The sequence below is a fragment of the Cynocephalus volans genome, chromosome 15 (genome assembly GCF_027409185.1).
Source record: "Cynocephalus volans isolate mCynVol1 chromosome 15, mCynVol1.pri, whole genome shotgun sequence".
NCBI classification, from domain to species: Eukaryota; Metazoa; Chordata; class Mammalia; order Dermoptera; family Cynocephalidae; genus Cynocephalus; species Cynocephalus volans.
Window position 1 is genome coordinate 93,262,674 of NC_084474.1, and position 18,943 is coordinate 93,281,616.

General features: G+C 36.5%; 1 protein-coding gene across 18 annotated transcripts in view; it reads right to left on the bottom strand.

The window, feature by feature from the left end:
* PTK2 (protein tyrosine kinase 2) overlaps positions 1–18,943 on the bottom strand; it is a 299,259-nt gene that overhangs the window by 218,320 nt on the left and 61,996 nt on the right. For 8 of the 18 annotated variants that reach the window (XM_063079411.1, XM_063079409.1, XM_063079410.1 and 5 more), the window contains exon 3: positions 10,841–10,929. The exons of 7 other annotated variants lie outside the window; for them this stretch is intronic. The gene's annotated coding sequence lies outside the window, so the exon portion shown is untranslated. Of the gene's footprint in view, positions 1–10,737; positions 10,814–10,840; positions 10,930–11,565; positions 11,619–18,943 lie in introns of those variants that run through there. 3 more of the 18 variants (XM_063079400.1, XM_063079401.1, XM_063079403.1) reach the window with 2 other exon arrangements.

Consider the following 18,943-nt stretch of genomic DNA (forward strand, 5'->3'; position numbering starts at 1 on the left):
AAACTGAGAATTAAAAGGAAACTTCTTCAATTTGATAAAGATATCTACAAAACAAAAATCACACAAAATCAGAGCTAACATCATATTTAACATTGAACACTTTCTCCCTGAAGTCAAAACAAGACAAGGAAGTCTCCTCTCACCACTTCTCAACACTGTAATGGAAGTCCTCGTCAAGGTAAAAACACAGATAAAAGATATAAAGAATAAAAAGAATAAAAAGAAAAACAGATTTGCAGATTACATGACAATAGATTTCTTTTCATTTTTCTACATACTCAAATAAAGCACCAGAGTTAGTAAGTGAATTTATACTAAGGCCACAAAATAAACTAACAAGATAATCTATTCCTATATACTAGGCCAAGAATTGGAAAATTAAACTTAATAACCAAAAAATATCATTTACAATATCATCAAAAAAATTAAAAACTCCATACAAAGATCTACCACATTGCTAACAGAAATTAAAGGAGACCTAAATAATTGGATAGCTATGCAATGTTCATGAATCAGCAATCTCAATATTGTTCACAGGTCAATTCTCCCAAATTGATCCAACACAGCCCCAGTTAAAAAAAAAAAAAAAAAAACAGGGAAAATAATTAATTCAACTCTAGAAATTGCTGTAACTGCTGAGGAGGAAATTCAAAGACTAATTCACTCCTCTCATTGAGCTATTTTTAAGGAACATGTGTTAGAGTCTGCAAACTGTGGCTTATATCTAGTGCGCCTTTCTTTCGTCCCATGCCTGTGTCTCTGGTGAAAAAGCAACCTTGGAGGCAAGGAAGAATCAGAAAAGAACCATCACCCCTTATTCACTCTGTTCTGCCATACTGCCATTCTCCCTACCAAGCACCTTTGCTCTGACCATCTGATTGGAACTTTCCGCCCCTAGATACCCTCTTGGCTAACTCCCTCATTTCCTTCAGGTCTTCAATAAACTGCACCTTTACAATGTAGCCTACCTAGACATTCTACGAGAGTACTTCAAAAAGTCTGTGGAAAAACAGAACTGAAAGATAATTCAAATCATTCCACGACTTTTTTGAAGAGCCCTCGTATATAAGACTGTCATATGACCTCACCCTCACGATGACATTTAGCACTTTCTATCACACTAATTAACTTACTTACCTATTATTTTACCATTAACTGTTTCCCCTCATTAGAAGACTGAGTCTATGAGGAAGCAGAAACCTTTTTATCTTACTCACTGGCACATGTCAAGTATTGACACTGGGCTTGGCACATGCTAGGTGCTCACTAAATATTTCAACGAATGAACAAATAGTACCCAAAGAAAAATATATAAATGTATAAGGCATGGTTCTTATATCAACATGCAAAAATTATACAATATAGACAATTCTGTTATGAGCCTACAATCTTACCATTTGGGTGTGTGTAGAACAATGATTAAGAACACAGCCACTGGGGAAAAAAAAGAAAAGGAATATAGGCAGTGGAGTCAGAGTCCCACTGTCAGAACTTGGCTCTGTCTTTTATTAGCTGACAACCACTGACAAATTACTTAATCTCAGTGTCTCAACTATCTCATCTGTAAAATGGGGATAACGATAATTCCTATCTCAGAGGGCTTTTGTGAGAATTAAATGGGATAATATGTACGTGTATGTGTTCATGTATAATGCTCAGAGTGGTGCATGTATTATGTGCCAAATAAGTTTAGCTGTATAAATAAGAAGCGCACTCTCTTTTAAAATGCCATAATTTGAGATAAAGCAGAAACTATGCAAAATAATTAGTAAAATATTCAAACAAGTCTATAAAAATTGACAACAGCTCAAGAACAAGGCAGGGTCATAAATATTCACGCATTTATTAACCACCGACTATGGGCAGAGTGCTATAAACCCTGGGTATACACTTTTACTCGAAGAGAAAAAATAAAACACAAACAGAATGAAATTAAAATGGCCAAAAGTCTGTTGTGTAAGCTTTTTTCTGACCGTCCAACAATTCTAAAACTAGATTTGCCTACAAAACAATATATATTTATCATAGGATTACAGCTCTGAAAGAGCCTTTAAAAATAATCAAAGCTAACCCTATATAGAATTTATTCATTCATTAAAGTAATCCCCATTTGTGCCAACTATGTACCAAGCAGGAAAAAACCCGACATTATCCCTATGTTAAGATTACAGTCTAGTAAAGACAGATATCAAACAAGTAAAATATACAGTGACAAATCACAGTAAATATTGTATAAGACCAGAAGAAAAGGCTACAGAAAAGAATGTCAGCGAGAACCTGGTTTAGACTGGAAGAGATGAGAGCTCGTTTAAGCTGAGACCTAAAAAGTAAGGAGGAGGCAGCTAGGCAGAGAATGCAGAGAAGATGGTTCCAGGAAGAGGCAAGAGCAGATGCAAAAGTTCTGAGAGGGAAAGTTTTGAGTGTTTGAGGCACTGAAAAGCCAAAATAACTGCACCACCAATGAGCAAGAAGGCAATGGCCCAAAGCTGGAGAGAGAAGAGAGAGACCAGATCAGGTGAGGCCTTGCAGGCCATGTTAAGGATGTGGGATTTTGTCCCCTGAGGAGTTTTCACCAGGAAAATAACATCAGATTTGTGTTTTTACAAAGTCACTCTGGCAGATACGTGAAGGATGAATATGTGTGGGAATAGGAAGACCAGACAGGAGGCTACATAGCAGAAAGGAAGAAAAGTTGAGAAATTCAAGACATGTTTTGGAGGCTGTATCATCAGGAAAAAAAGTGGATTCATTATATATGGAAGGAGGTGTCAAAGAGGCATCCTGGGTCTGTGGCATGAACAACTGAGTGGATGGAGGTCCAACACTTTTATTAAGATAGATTCAGCTGCAGCAATTAAGAGGCTCATCTCTAGAAAGGTATCAGATGCTTATGAAAAATACAAATATAGTTATAAAGAACCAGTGAACATTAGAGTCTGAGACACAGAAGAGAAGATGGACTGTTAGCATGGATGCATGAGCAGTGTTTAAAATACTAATACAGAACAAGCATGACTTTAGCTACAGAATCCAGAATTACACAAATGAACTATTAATAGCATATTCAATCTCAATATACTACTGAAAAAAATAGAGGAAATCAAAAAACACACTTACTGCTAACAACCAAATCCTCACACCTCTTTAATCCTTCTCTCAGCCTTCCAAGAAGATGAAACAAATAATGTACATACTGATATAATCAAAGAACTCCCCAAGCAGGGCTTTCTGCACTCAATAGCTTTGTAACCTAATACAGCACTGGAAACATTTACATTTAATTCAATACTCTGAATTAAAACAGTCTTTAAGCCTAGAAAATCATGACACAGTTGAACAAATATTATAACAAAGTCCTTTTAAAACACTTTAAAATATAATCTCCTTGGGTGGGATTTAAGGTGAATTCTTTACACCAAATTCAACATTACAATAAACTTTGTTATAGAAAAGACCCCAGATTGCTTTAAAGATACCTTAAAAGTTTCAGTTCAAAGAATACAAATATAGATCTGTTCTATTATTTTTAGCCTGTTGTGGTATTCCATGTGTCTTCTTAAATTGGGACACTGCTATGTCTTTTGAGGTGAATGTGACTGATAAAATCAAATGTGTGGTTTAGAATGTCCAACTACAAATAGAGATTTGTATATTCTTTGGATTTGAGCTTTTTACTTTGTCTTTATCTACATGTTGTAACTTTTATACTTGAAAATAACCAGTTCAGCCAATTCCTACAGTCCAACATCTTTGTCCTTATCAAGCAGGCAAAAATTAACCAGAATAAAAACAGAAGGTTTCCTGCCTTCCTGTCCTGGTACAAGAGAGTAAAATGAGAAGGCAAAGAGGAAGTTTACTAAGATAGCCATGCACTGGGTGATCACTGTGGAAGCAGTGTGCTCAGCCCTGAGAAGAGGACAGGATGACAAGCTCCCTTGGTGTTGTCTGAACCTCCTCTTGAACCATCCAAAAGCAAGACCATTCATCTGAGGAGATGGCTTGCTCCAGCTCTATGAATGAAACTGACTTTGACCCTTGACGCTGTCCCTATCTTCTCCCATCTTCTATACGTGTGCGCTCTGCTGTCTCTCACCCAACCCCAACTTCTATCATAATGCATATTCAGTTAAAAATAGCCCTATTCATTTGCTCTGACAGCCAGCAAACATAATTTAAAAATAAGTTGCTTCAATCAATTGCTTCGGGGTGAGCAAAAATGCTAAAATCTCTCTTTTCTTCCAAAGTTCACATTTCTAAAGTCAATTTGAACAAAAAGAAATCCAGTAGCTGATTATTCAATATCCCATTGCTACTGGATTTGAGGATCTGTTTTGTTTTTTTGTTTGTTTTGATGGCTGGCCAGTATGGGGGTCCAAACCCTTGACATTGGTGTTAATAACACTGCATTATAACCAACTGAGCTAACCTGCCAGATTTGTGGATCTGAATATAGCCTAGACTTTGTGAGGGAAATCAGACAGCCTTGTTGTTAATGATCAGTGCTAACAGAGAGCTATCACACAATGGAGGGGGCATTACATGAACGAACCCCAACAAGTCTAGGAAAAGACCAAAATTTTCAACTCTCACCTGTGAGCACTCAGTACTGGTTGTGCTCATTATACTATACAGTCCTGATGCCAAGAAACTGCAATTTTAAAAAGTTCCCATACCCAATGCCTTTTAAAATTCAAGAGTTGGATTTAACTCAGCAAAATCTTTACTCTGAATATCTAATTATATAACAAAGTGACTGGTGCTTTGTTCAGGTACCATCAACTAAAACAGATCTAATATCACATGTCTTATAACTGTTTAAAAGCCTGGAAAAGAATTAGCAGATGACAATGACAACTAGATAAACAAAAACAAACTTAAAGGTGAAACTGTAGTTTGGTGCTAACACATTAATATCCTGGTGGTACTAAGATTTTTAACCCCAAAACTGAACTGAATCAGTCTGTAGCTCTACTTATAAAACTGCAGCTTTTTACTCAGTGCAGTTTTACTCCTTTTAAAAATCCTTCCTAAGTAAATTAACACAATATTTAAATATATTTGAAATAATAACAATACATATTTTTATTAAATGTTTTATTAAGGACTTAATCTCCCAAGTTTAATATTCACTACTACTATAAGCAAAACAGCTAAATTTATTTGGTTTTAGTCATGTATGAATTATACGGAATTTTTAACTTCTAAGTATGTTTTCCAAATACTGTCTTGAATGTTACAATGAAAATACTGTATTTTATATGTATATTTTTATATAAAGAAAAACCCTAACATTGAAATAGAAAATCGTTTATTCACAGTATTCCTGAGCCTTAGTGATAAGCCCACCTTACAATAACATGGAGTTTCAAATTAAATACACAATCTTTGCAATGAGTAAAGAAAACCGATTTTTGAAATAAGAAAATCCATTTTAATCTTTTCTCCTACAGTCCTAGTTAAGTTAAAATAGGTCTCTTTATTCTTTAAAAACTTCCACATTGCAGAATAGATATGGAAGTCTTGATTTAAAAAAAAAAACAAACATAAAACTTTTAAAAGACATAAGACAGAGCATAAAAGGGCAGTAAATAAAAATATTTTTATGGAAATGCATTTTAAGTAAGTTAAACTATTTGAAACACTAATTGTTTTTATGCAATAGTTGCAAACCTATACCACACCAATTTCCTTTTTTCCTCAAATTAATCGTAAACCTATTTGAAATAAATAAATTCTGAAAAATTCTAACCGACCTTTTTAGTGCAAAAGCATGATTTTAAATAAAATATAAACCAAACAGATCTTTAAGTTATTTATACCTTTGGCCCAACACATTGGAAACGGACTACAGCCACTTTTCTCCATACAGATGGCACCTGCTGGTTTCAGGGCCTTTTGGCCTGCCAGTTCCAACAACATACACCCAATCCTATAAAGATCAAGCCAGGAGTCCGCACACAAAGTCCCAGTTCATCGCTCCGATAGTATTTGCTTCCATCCACAAGCAAGACTAAGCTTCCCCTATGTGCTCCTTTTTTCAGAGCTTGAAGCAAAATCTGGGAGGTGTTCCTTCTGTAATATTTTCCAGCAGCTTGAAGAATGCCTCTCAGTTACAGAATCTTCTCATGCTTCCGCCATCTGAAACACAGACCATCCTGGCCAGATTAAGCTACTGAACAGAATGAAATCAGCCAGTAATGTGACCCCACGGGTCTGTGTTCCTAGATTCATTCAGGGAAGGAGAGAGAGAGGGAGGGAAAGGAAGGAAAAGAGGGAGGAGAAAAAGAAAGCCAGGAGCCAGCACCTTATTAGCATGCTAATCTCACCCTTCTGTTCAATTCATCCAGCAGGCTTCTGTTTACAAAATTGACAGCCGATTTTAAAACTGAGTAAGCCCCAAATCAAGTCTGACCCAGATCATGTCTGTAGATGGCTCCTAAAACTATTTTTGTTTCCAAAGTCATGCCTTTGGCATTCTACCAACCTCATTCTGACTTTAGAGTTAAAATAATTACCTTGATGAAATAAGAATAATTTTGAAAAGAAAATCCTGATCAACACTAAAAACAAGTCTGTAAAAAATATGCTTAAAGAAATCAAATTTTTTCAGGTAAAATGTTTTTCCTGATTGATACTTTCATAGTAAGTTTATAAATTTATGAAAACTACCTAAGAAACATAAAAACAAGAATTTGAGGTGGCCAGATTCTTTTACAATTACCTCAGGTAATATTGGGGGATCCAAGATACATGATTTATTTTCCTAGCTTCAAAATATGAGTGAGTAATAAACTCATACTGAAGAAGTAGGACAGAAAAACACCCTGACAAACTGTACAAGCAAGCAACTTTTAAAGAAAATGCAAAGCTCCTTACTTTTTCCATTCAAATGAGAAGATAGTCAAGGTCATCTCAAAAATTCAGCTATCTGAACATATTCTACTTTAGCAGTAAGATAATAAGTAACTAGGCTCCTGGGGCCTTTGTTCTTTGAGCATATGTAATATACTCTGAAGTTCTGTATAGCTATAGCTTTCCTAATATAAGGGTAATTTTGTTAGTAGTACAATCCCATAAACTAATTAAAAATCAAGTACTTTAACTGTGAAAATGACCAAGATTTTGTTTATGAATCCACTAACTTCTGAAAACAACAGCTAAACAAAGGCTGAGGAGAACAAGAGGTCTTGTTCCAGTGACATCTCAGGACAGTCTGTTTCATTTCTAACACACTCCTCTTGATGACGGCTTTGTGTCCAGGCTTTACTTTCAGACTTCTAATAGTAGCCAGAGCTCAAAGAGACCTCTCTTCTATGCACCAGTGAAAACACATTATTCACCAGCATGAACTCTGACCCAAGGCAACACTAGGAAATAGGAGCTCCAGAAAAACACAAGCAAGTTAAAAAAAAAAAAAAAGAACAGAAGAAACAAGCAAATAGATCAATTAGAATACATGAAAATTATCCCCAGCTCCTACCACTACAGAGGACAGACCAAGACCATGAAGGACTACTGCCATCATGGGAAGAATAAAATCACACACACAAGCATGATATCTGACTCACTCCTATGAGGATGGCTTGGAGTTTAATCTCAACCATCAACTACGAGACTGTACAAATAACCTAAACAAACTGTGAGCCTGTCTTGGAACTTATGACTCCCAAGGGTTAAAAAATAAGTTACGATTACTAGTCACCTACCATATTCAACACACTAAATACTGATTACATCTAATTTCCAGATTGTATAAGCAAAATCTCCTTTAAAGATGAGAACAGTAAGACTAAAGACAGGGTCATATTAGAATGAGGCACAGGAGTCACCAAGCCCACCTGCTCATCTATGAAGCCTGGGTCTTCACACCACAGCATCCTACAGTACCCCAAGAAAGACTGCTGAGCCAGACTAAATAGCTGCTACGGCACCACCACAGCAGAAAAGAGAGTGGTACAGGCAAGGGGTGGTGGTGGCTGGAGCTAATGCAGTGGCAGTGACAGAGGGAACAAGAGGCCAGACCTGCGAAAAGTAAATGATCTCCACATTCATATGAGGGAGAGGGATGAGCCTACTTTCTGACATATAAACAGTGGATGAAGACTTTCTATCCTACCCCTCCAACTAATTTATAATTCATTTCAACATCCAAATATCCTTGTCTCCTAATGTGCAAGATCCTGAGGGTATGGAAAAATGGTAAGACACAAAAGAGCATAAATTCCTACAGGCTAGAGACCAAGGTGACTGACTAGGTAGAGCTCAGTTTGAAGCAGCAGCTATTGAAATGTTAGGAACCAATCCAGGCCACTGAGAACAAAGAGCAGACATGAGGATGATACTGCTAACAATAGAAAATAGTAACCTGTACCTTTTATTGAGCAAGTATAAACTAGTTATATATAAAATAATTGCATTTAATCAATTACACAATCCTAATGAAATAGCTATTTCCTTGTTTTTATGGACAAGGAAAATGAGGTTCAGAGAGGTCAAGCAACTTGTCTAAGGTCAAAGAGCTAAAAAAAAAAAAAAATGATGCCAAGTACTAGCTAGTTTGTTGCTATTATTACTCTTATTTCTTCTTGCTAAATATTAAAAAAAAATTATGCTTTTAAATTCCTAATCCAGTGACATCTTGAAAAGAACAGAAACAGCTTACAGTCAATGGCAACATAAACGAGAAAAATAAGCAGTCCTATGTTTTATTTATGAAATTCTACATATAATATAAAAGCCACAATTCACTGAAAAGTTCTATGATATTTAAATCAAACTCTTTTAATATCAGCATAGTTAAAAGCAACTCTGGTAAGTCCTACTTAATAAGAAAACAAACTTTACAAGAAAGATACTACTATTTTCTGAGACTGAAAACCCTCATCACCTTGACTTCTCCTACTTCAATATAATCTGTCAGCAAAACCCATTATCCTTACCTTCAAAATACGGCCAGAATCCAAGTATTTTTCACCAGTCCACCGCCCTCATCCTGATCCAGGCTGCTGCTAGATTACAGCTACAGGCTTCTGATCTGATGTCTCTGCCTCTACGCTCGCTGCCCTGTGCTCTATTCTCAACCCAGCAGCTGCAAGTGATCCTTTCAAGACATCAATCAAACCATATCACTCCTCTGCTCAAAATTCACCAACAGCTCCCAATTTTCCCAGAATTGGCACCTTCATACTTGCATGGTCTGCAAGGCCCTGAGTGATGCAGCTCCCCTCTGTGAACACCCTCGTCTCAGCCTCATCTCCTTGCATGCCTTGGTTTCCTTGGCTCCAACCACACTGACCTCTCCTTGCCATTCTTTGCCCACCTCAGAACTATGGACTGCCTGCCCCCTCAACATGGGATGCTCTTTCCCCAACTTACCTACATGGCTTGCTCCCTTTCCCCTGCCAAGTCTTTGCTCAAATGTCACCTATTCAACAAGGCCTATCCTGACCACCCCCCTCTAAAACTGCATGGCCCATCTGTTTACCCTGCTCCAATTTTCCTCACAGCACCTGCACCTTCTACAATAGCACATGATTTATTTATACATTAAGTTTATTGTCTGGCTGCCCCCACTACAATGCAAGCTCCACGACAGGATGTAATTCTGTCTGTTCTGCACATATTATATCCAGGGCCTCACTAAAATGGTTAGTAAGATGAGTGGGTCATACTCCACCCACCCTCTTATCACCTCTAGGTAATAAGATGGCAGAGAAAATTTCTATTTTCTTCTCAAGGCCATGGCCATAAAGAAGTACGTAAGTGTTCAGGAATGTCAGTGACAGGATAGCCTGTCTCCATCCTGGGCACTGTTTCACACCTCCAGGTTCTAGCCCAGTACAGAAGCTTGATAAGTATTTACTGAATAAGTGAATTAAACATTATGAAAACCTTGCTTTTTCAAGAATATGAGAATGGAAAAGAAAAACTGACATAAAGTCTAGGAAAATCATGTAGCCCACCTCTCCCCACCCCACATAAAAAATAAATAACAATTATATTACTCTGGGACTCCCATTAGAATTTCCATTGCAAATTTTAGTACAGCAAAAATGAAAATAGTGTGTGAGATTAGATAGAAATCATTAGGCTAGCAAACAATACTATAAGCAAGATCAGTAAACCCTTCAATGCTGTACAATTTTGTCCAATCTGGCTTACCTACAGAAACCTGGCCTTGAAATGAGAAGGTTGCTGGGAATGAACTATTAAGAAATGAACTGCTTATAAAGGTCACCAAAAGCAGTTCACAAAAATAAAAGTCTGACTTTCACATTTCTCATATACTTATCATGATTTTCTTTGCCTTAAGTAATATCAAACATCAAGGCAGTATTTGTTGGAAAAGTAAAGCACTGGTAAATGCATTTATATCGGCCAGTAGAAGGAATGTAAAAGAAAAATTACTACTCATATCACACACGCATACTTCTAAATTTATCTTCTCTTACCTCTTTTCATATTTGCATTAATTGGGAGTTACAGATTTAAATAACTTCAATGCTTTTACAATACGGTACCTCCGATTAGTAACTAATAATTACAATATACCCTAACTTTCAAATGTTAGGTATCCTATAACAAGCTTACTTCCATTACAACTACTCATCAATTTATCATCTCCGTCATCGTGTCTGTTTCCACCCCAAGAACAATTTTTATGAAAATTTTAGTCTATCAACAAATTATGATCTGGTAAAGATTTTAAAAATTAGTTGTAATAAAAGATATAATCACCTTTTGAAGACAGTCAATGAATCTCAAAATATAACAAACTCCAAAAGGGGATGGTATTGGAGTTATTCACTTTCCTTGCAATATTTCAAAATAATTATTATACCTTCCTCCCGTTATGCTTGAGGAACTCTGGGGAAGCTGAGGAAGCCACTGAATTTGTACTTGGAAGACACAAAGGAGCCCCAGTTCTACCTGTGAGACAAAGAAAGAATCATTTCACCATCCTGAACCTCAGTCTCTTCATCTGTAAAACAAGGACAATAACAATACTTGTCACTTATTGAGTACTATGTGCCAGTGACAAAATACCACAACAGCAACTCTAATAATAATGAAAATATGATGATATAATGATGATACCAAACTCATGCTTACTATGTACCAAACCTCGTTCCAAGTACTTTTAAAATACTGACTCACCTAAATATCATTAACCACGATCGCCATGAGGTAGATACTATTACCTCCACTTTAAAGATGAAGAAACTGAAGCACAGAGAGGCTAGGTAACTTAAGGTCACAAAGTCACACAGATTTTAAGCAGCAAAGCTGGAAATCAAACTCAGGCAGTCTGGCTCCAGAGTTCGTGTTTTTCACCAATTTGTTGCAGTACTTTACACCTATTTTCTCAATTAATACTTCCAAAAACCAACAACGTAGATGATATTACAATCCACATGTGACACATGAACAAATTAAGGAACAAAGAAATTATGTAACCTACCTAATATCACAACCAATTGGTCAATGGCAGAGCTAGGATATACACCAGACACTCGGACACCAGGCAGACCACACGCTTAAACCACCACCTATAATACTGCCTACCTCCAGATGCTGCAAAGGTCCAGAAAAGAGTCAGGAAACAAGTCCCATTTGGCCTACAAAGCAGGAATGAATCAGTGAGGACCAAAGGGACAAAGAAAGAAATAGAAGAAATACAGCAAAGAATATGGGATAGATAAATCACTCTTATCCCCATGCAAACACCCTAATTCACCAAATCCTGAGGCACATGGAACAGTTAGTCCTCTGGTGTCAGCAATCCTGGCCCAGCACTCATTCAGATAAAAGTCATTACAGCGTATGCTAGACATGGAACGGGTATTTGAGATGCATCGATATCATCAGAAAATAAATATAAACACTGAATTTATATTTGAATAGCAACATTGAAATATGTAAAATTGAAGGGAAAATGTAACTCTTAATGAAGAAAATCTTATTTAATATTCCTGCCCACTGGGTAAGATAACAGTTATCTAAAAAAATGTGTATTCTCAAATACCTCCAAAATTAATGGCATATAAATAATTTCCTTTTATTATTAAAAAAACCTCTAAACTTATTATTCTAAGCTATAATAAACTATTTTCACAGACTCTAATTAAGGACCATCTCTTATTTCTGCTTTGCCATATAGAAGATCAAAGCCAAATCCTAGATTTAGAAACTGTTGGGAGGTTAACTGCCATTAAAAAAAAAAAAAAAAAAAAGGCTCCTGGAATCTGTAAAAAGATGCTGCATTCATTTCTCAAATGTAGTGGTAGAGGCATGACAACACAGCACAGAACAAGAAACTCACCAAAATTTTCAACTTGTTCATATCTGTTATAAAACAGAATTTTTTTTTGCTTATATTGACCAAAACAGCTCAAATATCAAAAGGCAATCAAGTAGTTATTTAATGTTAACATTGCTCAAAACTTTAGAATTTTTATTTTATTGAATGCACATACACACTTAACCAACTTATTTCATCACCATGAAATTTTTTACCCTATAAATCTAGTTTATCCATAGTTTGATCACTCACCTTATTCAGCAAACAGTATCAAACAACTATGCCTTTCCAAATAAGGTTAACTTTCCAAGTTAACCAAAGCAGAGAAAACCACTGACGAGGCTGTAAATGCTCTGGGTTGCTTGTTAGAAATAAGGCTTTGAGTATCTAGCAGTCTAGTACAAAGGTCTGATGGTGTCAGGAGGACCCCTTGTGGTGAACACGAATCCCTTCTACAACCCACGTTTCTCAGCTATAAAGAGTGAAAAATCAACAACATACATTTTAAATTATTCTTCATTGTGACCTAAAAAGGAGGCTTTCTACAATTTGACTCTCACACTCATTATAATGGCTACTATTTAAAAATAGTAAGTGTTGGTGAGGATGTGAAAAAACTGTAACCCTTCTGCCTAGTTGGTGGGACTGTAAAATAGTACGACTGCTACAGAAAACTACCATGTGATCCAGCAATCCCAATTGTGGGTATGTATCCAAAAGAACTGAAAGCAGGGCATCGAAGAGATATGCGCAAACCCATGTTCACAGCAGCATTGTTCAAGGTAGCCAAAAGGGGGAAGCAACCCAGGTGTCCATCCACAGATGAGTAGATAAACAAAATGTGATATATACATACAATGGAATATCACTCATCCTTAAAAAGGAAGAAAATTCTGATACATCCTACAAGATAGATGAACCTTGAGGATATTATGCTAAGTCAAATAAGCCAGACACAACAGAACAAATACCATATGATTCCACTTATATGAGGTATCTAAAGTAGACTAGTCAAATCAATAGAGACAGAAAATAGAATGGTGGTTACCAAGGGCTTGAGGAAGGGGGTAAAGGAGAGTAGCTGTTTAATGGGCATGGAAGCTTCAAATTTTCAAGATGAAAAAATTCTGGAGATCTATCACAAAAAAATGAAATTAACATACTTAATATCACTAAACTGTACACTTAAAATTGATCAATTTTATGTTATTTTTTTGTGTTTATTTTTATCACAATTTTCAAAAACATCACAAAAAGTTAAAACCACTTTAAAAGAGTGAATCTCATTTATATTTTACAACAAACCTGCAAATGTGATATGATTATGTCTACTTTTACAGATGAGGGGAAAAGCTTTGAGAGGTTAGAACAAGCCTAAGTAAAAGAGGCAGAAAAACAGACAATAATTATAACTGATTAAAAACTTATTAACTAGTCCAGCACATTTAAGGGGACTGTGTGTATGTGTTGAATTTAATCCCCTAATAAACTTTGAGATAATTTCTAATATCACTATTTTCAAAAAAGAGAAAACTGACACTTAGATAGGTTAGGACTTACGATACAATTAGCTTTTGAAAAAGGTAAAAAAGTGAAAGCCACACATGACTCCAACGCTCAAATCATTTCATCTTTTCCATCACCTTAAATATGAAAGGTCCATTCAGTCTATTCCAAGTATTCCCTTGAATCCTAAACTCTGCCACATATGTGACCTTGGGCACTTTATTTTTTAAATAAACATCTCTCTATAACTTGGTTTTCTCATTGGTTAAATAAAGTTAAAAATGGCATCAACCTTTCACTGTTTTTATGAGAATAAAATTATAAACATAAAGGGCTTTGAGAGTACCTAGCACATAATAAAGGCTCTACACCATTAAAAGTGCATTACTATTTGCATCTTCTGTGCTCGTGCAATGAATTAAACACTAGGGATCCCAAAATAATTAGGACAGAGTCCTAGCCCCTAAGGAGTTCACAGCCCATGAGAAGACAAGCACATAAATCAAAGTACCCACAGTTCTAGCTTCTGGTAGCTTGATTGGTCTAACAAACCTCAAATAAATCTCCTTTAAGGTTTAAGGCAGTTTGAGGCCTAAATGACTGATAGGTTTATTTGTAATACAGAAAAACTGGGAACAGCCTACATGTTCAATAGAAAGGGAATGAATAAAGCCTGAACATCAAAATGAGTGACTATACAAGCATTAAGAAATAGTGTTTTCTAAAAAATTTTCACTGACATTGGAGAATACTCATTAATGAAAAAACCAACATATAATATAAAATGAATAAGGCAGCTTCTAGTCCTAAAATGCAAGGATTTTTGAGATATATTTTAAAGTAATTTTTTAAAAGTATAGAAGAGTGTGTAGAGGTGATACATTGGTATAAAGCCAAAAAAACCTACATCTACATATGCACTTCCTTGCATATGCATAGAACACAAACAATCAGGAACAGTGATTCTATCTAGAGAGAATTGGTGGAAAGTGTTGGCTAATATACCCTCCTCCAGAAAAGTAAAATGGCGTTAAAGAGCGAGATACACAAAATGGCACCTGAGAAAGTTTCCCAGAAAACCCCCACCCAGAAAAATCCCCTTGCTGCCACATCACCTTCCCGCGCACGCAATTTTGCCCACCTATGAGAAAGTCCCAGCTCAGCTTAAACCCCACTCACTTCCCTCCCCTCTTCCTTCTTAGCCAATAGGAACAGTCCAGCTCAGCCTAACTGGATATAAAAGGCCCACCCTGACTCTCCCTGCTGCTGCTCCCACTTTCAAGAGGGCAGCCTGCTTGTTCATTTTGCCTGCCTAATACACTTAGGTTGAGTCCCTGTCTCCTGGTGTGTCTTATTTTGCGCTCGGGCCGGGGTTTTTCCTTTCAGAAAGAAAGAAAGGTTAGACTGTTTCTGTTGCTTATAACAAAATACCTGGAACTGGGTAATTTATAAGAAAATGAAATTTACTGCTTACAGTTTCAGAGGCTGGGAAGTCCTAAGTCCAAGGAATGCAATTAGTGAGGGTCTTCTTTGGTGGTTTCTCAGCAAAGCAGGGGTCTCACATGGCAGAAAATGGTGGAGCAAAGAGAGAGACTCTCGTGTGCTCTCCTTTTAAAGTCCTCAGAATCACGCCGCTGACCACCATTATTCCATCCACTGCTGCATGGTCCTTACAATCTAATCACTTCTTCAAGGTCCCACCTTTCAATTACCATAATAGGATTTCCCACTCTCAACAGTTACAGGGGGAATTAAGCTTCTAATATATGAACTTTGGGGGACACAATTCAATACACAGCAGAGGGGGAGATTAAAGGTTTAGTACCTATCCATTTGAATTTTGTAACACGTGGTATTTTCTGTTCCAAATAATAAATGAACATAAAGAGCAACTTTTAAAAAGAAACCTTATCTACTAAAACCCCCAATATTTAGGAATAAAACAATACATTTCTAAATAACACATGGGCCAAATAACAAATCAAGAGAGAAACTGGAAAATATTTAGAACAGAATTATAAAAATATAACGTCAAAATCCTTAGCATGCCACTGAAAGAGCACTTAAGAGGGAAATTTATAACTTTAAGTGCTTATATAATTAAAAGGGAAAAACATCAATTGTCTATGGTTTTACCTTAAGAAGACAGTAAAACATGAGAAAACTAACCCAAAGTAATTAGAAGTAAAAACAGAATCAGGAACAGTGCTACGCATTGGAGCATGGGACAAAAGGAAAAACAAGTAATACTGAGACTATACATAAAATTTTACTATCTTGCTCACCATGGATTGTTTGCATTAATTTTTTTTAAAAACTGCATTAAACTATTACTTATCTTGACTACTTAGTTTTTTGGTGACCACTTAGATTTTGTGCCCAAGACAAATGCCTCACCCTAGTCCCAGCCCTGCCCAAACATATCCATTTCTATACTCCACTTTCTCCCACTGGCCCCATCTTCTCCAGCCCAATGACTTCCAGGGCATGTCACCTCGGCAGTTGATAAACTAGAAGTATTTCTGCCCAATACATGTTAAAGATAGTCACTCAATTTTAAAAGTTCCATTCTGAGAAAAGTAAAGATATTTCACGTTTCTTTTTTCAAGGACCAGAATCATAGTAACAAAAATTGTCAAAGCCTTATCTATTTAACTTCAACAATTACAATGAATTTTTTACATCGGACCTGCAAACTCTTGAAGAGTATGTAACGAAACATAAATGCTTCTAGTTGCACAAGAAACAGTGGGAGAGAGTGGAGTGTGGAAATCGGTATGTCTGGGCAGGGTTGGGACTAGGCTGAGGCATTTGTCTTAGGACATTCATAAATGTCTGATCTTTTAAAGGAGGCACACTGTAAAATTTGGCTACTAAAATCAGTGCTGATTATGGACATTTGCATCTCCTGTGATACAGCAGAAATCACACATTCATTCACTCTTATTCTGTCCAAGGATCCTAACAGTAGCACAAGCCTCGCTGAACCTCATCAGGGCATGACAGGTGAAAAAGGAGAAAGGATTTAATAAATGGCTTCCCACCTCCCTCCCCTTTTTAACAAGGAATTCATCTCTAACAACTGTAATGAAAAAAATAGATTTGAGGAGATTTCTGAATCTAAGACAGATCCAACGGCTCACATAAGAACAGCGTTTCCTCAAGAAAAATTGAAAAGTACATAAAATACAAAAAAAATCACCTGTTTGAAGGCAGCAAAGAGCTGCTAAGGCAGTAAGAACAAGAAGTACCAAAATTTCAGAGGTTGAAGAACCACAGAAGTTGAGTTGATCTTCTGCAGCTACTTTAACCTTTGGTATTAATTTGCCAATTCTGGGAACAAAAAGGAGGCTAAGAATCTAGGCTCTGCATCCACAGAAAATTGCTGCCAGAGGACAGAAAAGGCAGGCAAGGTTTTGGCAGGCTAAATCCTAAAAGCAAACGTAGTATATTTATTGCCAAATATTACTCAGCAATGAAAAGGAATGAAGTACTGACACATTCTACAATATGGGTAAACCCTGAAAAAACTATGTGTAAGAAGCCAGACATAAAAGATCACATATTGTATGATTCTCTCTATATGAAATGTCTAGAATAGGCAAAACGACAATAAGAAAGGAAGTAGAGGGCTGGCCGGTTCGCTCAATTGGTAGGAGCATGGTGTTATAACACCAAGGTCAAGGCTTCAGATCCCTGTACAGTCAGCTGCCAGAAAAAAAAAAAAGTAGATTAGTGGTTTCCTTAAGGCTGAGGATAGGAAGTAACAGTGATTGCTAGCAGGTGTGGAGGATACTAACATCAATAAGCACATGCATTTCACAGGGCCTAACTTATAGCTCAGTAGGACCACAGTCCTCAGTTTTAGCAGTACCAAAGTCCTGTAGTTTAAGGAATAGCCTAACTTTTTAGAATTACACACAGAAATGATAAGACTGGGAAAAATCAGAAAAAACTTTCACAGGACTAAAAAGTCCCTGGTGTGGATAAGAAAATTGTAACAAAGCAAAAGTGCTTGATCTAAGGGCAGTCGTCCTTGCAGCTAAACCTAATGATGGGAATATATGTGTGCTAAAAGCTTCAAGGCTACTCTGCCAATTAGTGATTGGTTCTGCATTTCACCTTCAGCTGTTTCTTTTAGTTTCCTAGAGAACTAGGTGTTGTCATGACGATTATCTTGTTTCTTTTGTATGTCACATAGCTTAGTTTTATGACTCCTTTGACGGTAAATTGCTTAAATTATTTTTAAGTTTCACCTGCTTTAATGAAAATTGTCATGTAGCCAGTTTGTTTATGTTTTCACTACGACTGATTAACCGCCTGTGTTCTTTACTGTGACTTTTTGCCTGGACAATAAAAACCGAGAGAAAACCTGATTCAGGGTTATTCCTAGGAATCCTTCTGCTCCTGGGATTTCACGGCTAAGGAGAAATGGGCTTTGAGTAATCCTTTGTATCTCCGTCACCCTAGGAGAGATGACAAGTAGGTATGGGGTTTCTTTTTGGGGTAATGGGAATGTTCTAAAAATGATGGTGGTGACTGTATACTTTAAACAGGTGATTTATGTGGTATGTAAATTATATCTCAATTTTAAAAAACTCTAAATGTAAAGCCTCTAAAAAGCATTGAGTAGATATTTTGCAAGTCTTACAAGACAAAGATTACATTTCCAGACAAACAGAAGAAAAAGGAGTTAGTAAATATAAAATAAACAAATTAGAGCTAAAGGACAAAAATAAATATTTTAACAAAAGCGACCAGTTGGTATCTGGAAACAATAAGTTTCTAGAAATCAAGAAAAAAAGAGAACTACAAATAAGTAATTAAAATTCCTAAGGGAACTATAAACACTACAAAAAGGCTAGTAATTCTTTGCTACAACCTCGTTTAAAATTTTAAGAAACTGAAGATAAACACACCCCTGATTCCCCCTCAAAACCTAATCCTCAGACAGGTTTTCCCGAACCAGTAAATAGCAACTCCATCCTCCTAGTTGCTAATGAAAATATCTTGGTTGGCATCATCCTTGATTCCTTTTTCTTAGAAACCCGACATCCAATGCATTAACGAATCATGTCAGTTCTACATTCTAATACATTTAAAACCCACTCACTTCTCAACAAGTGCACTGTTACC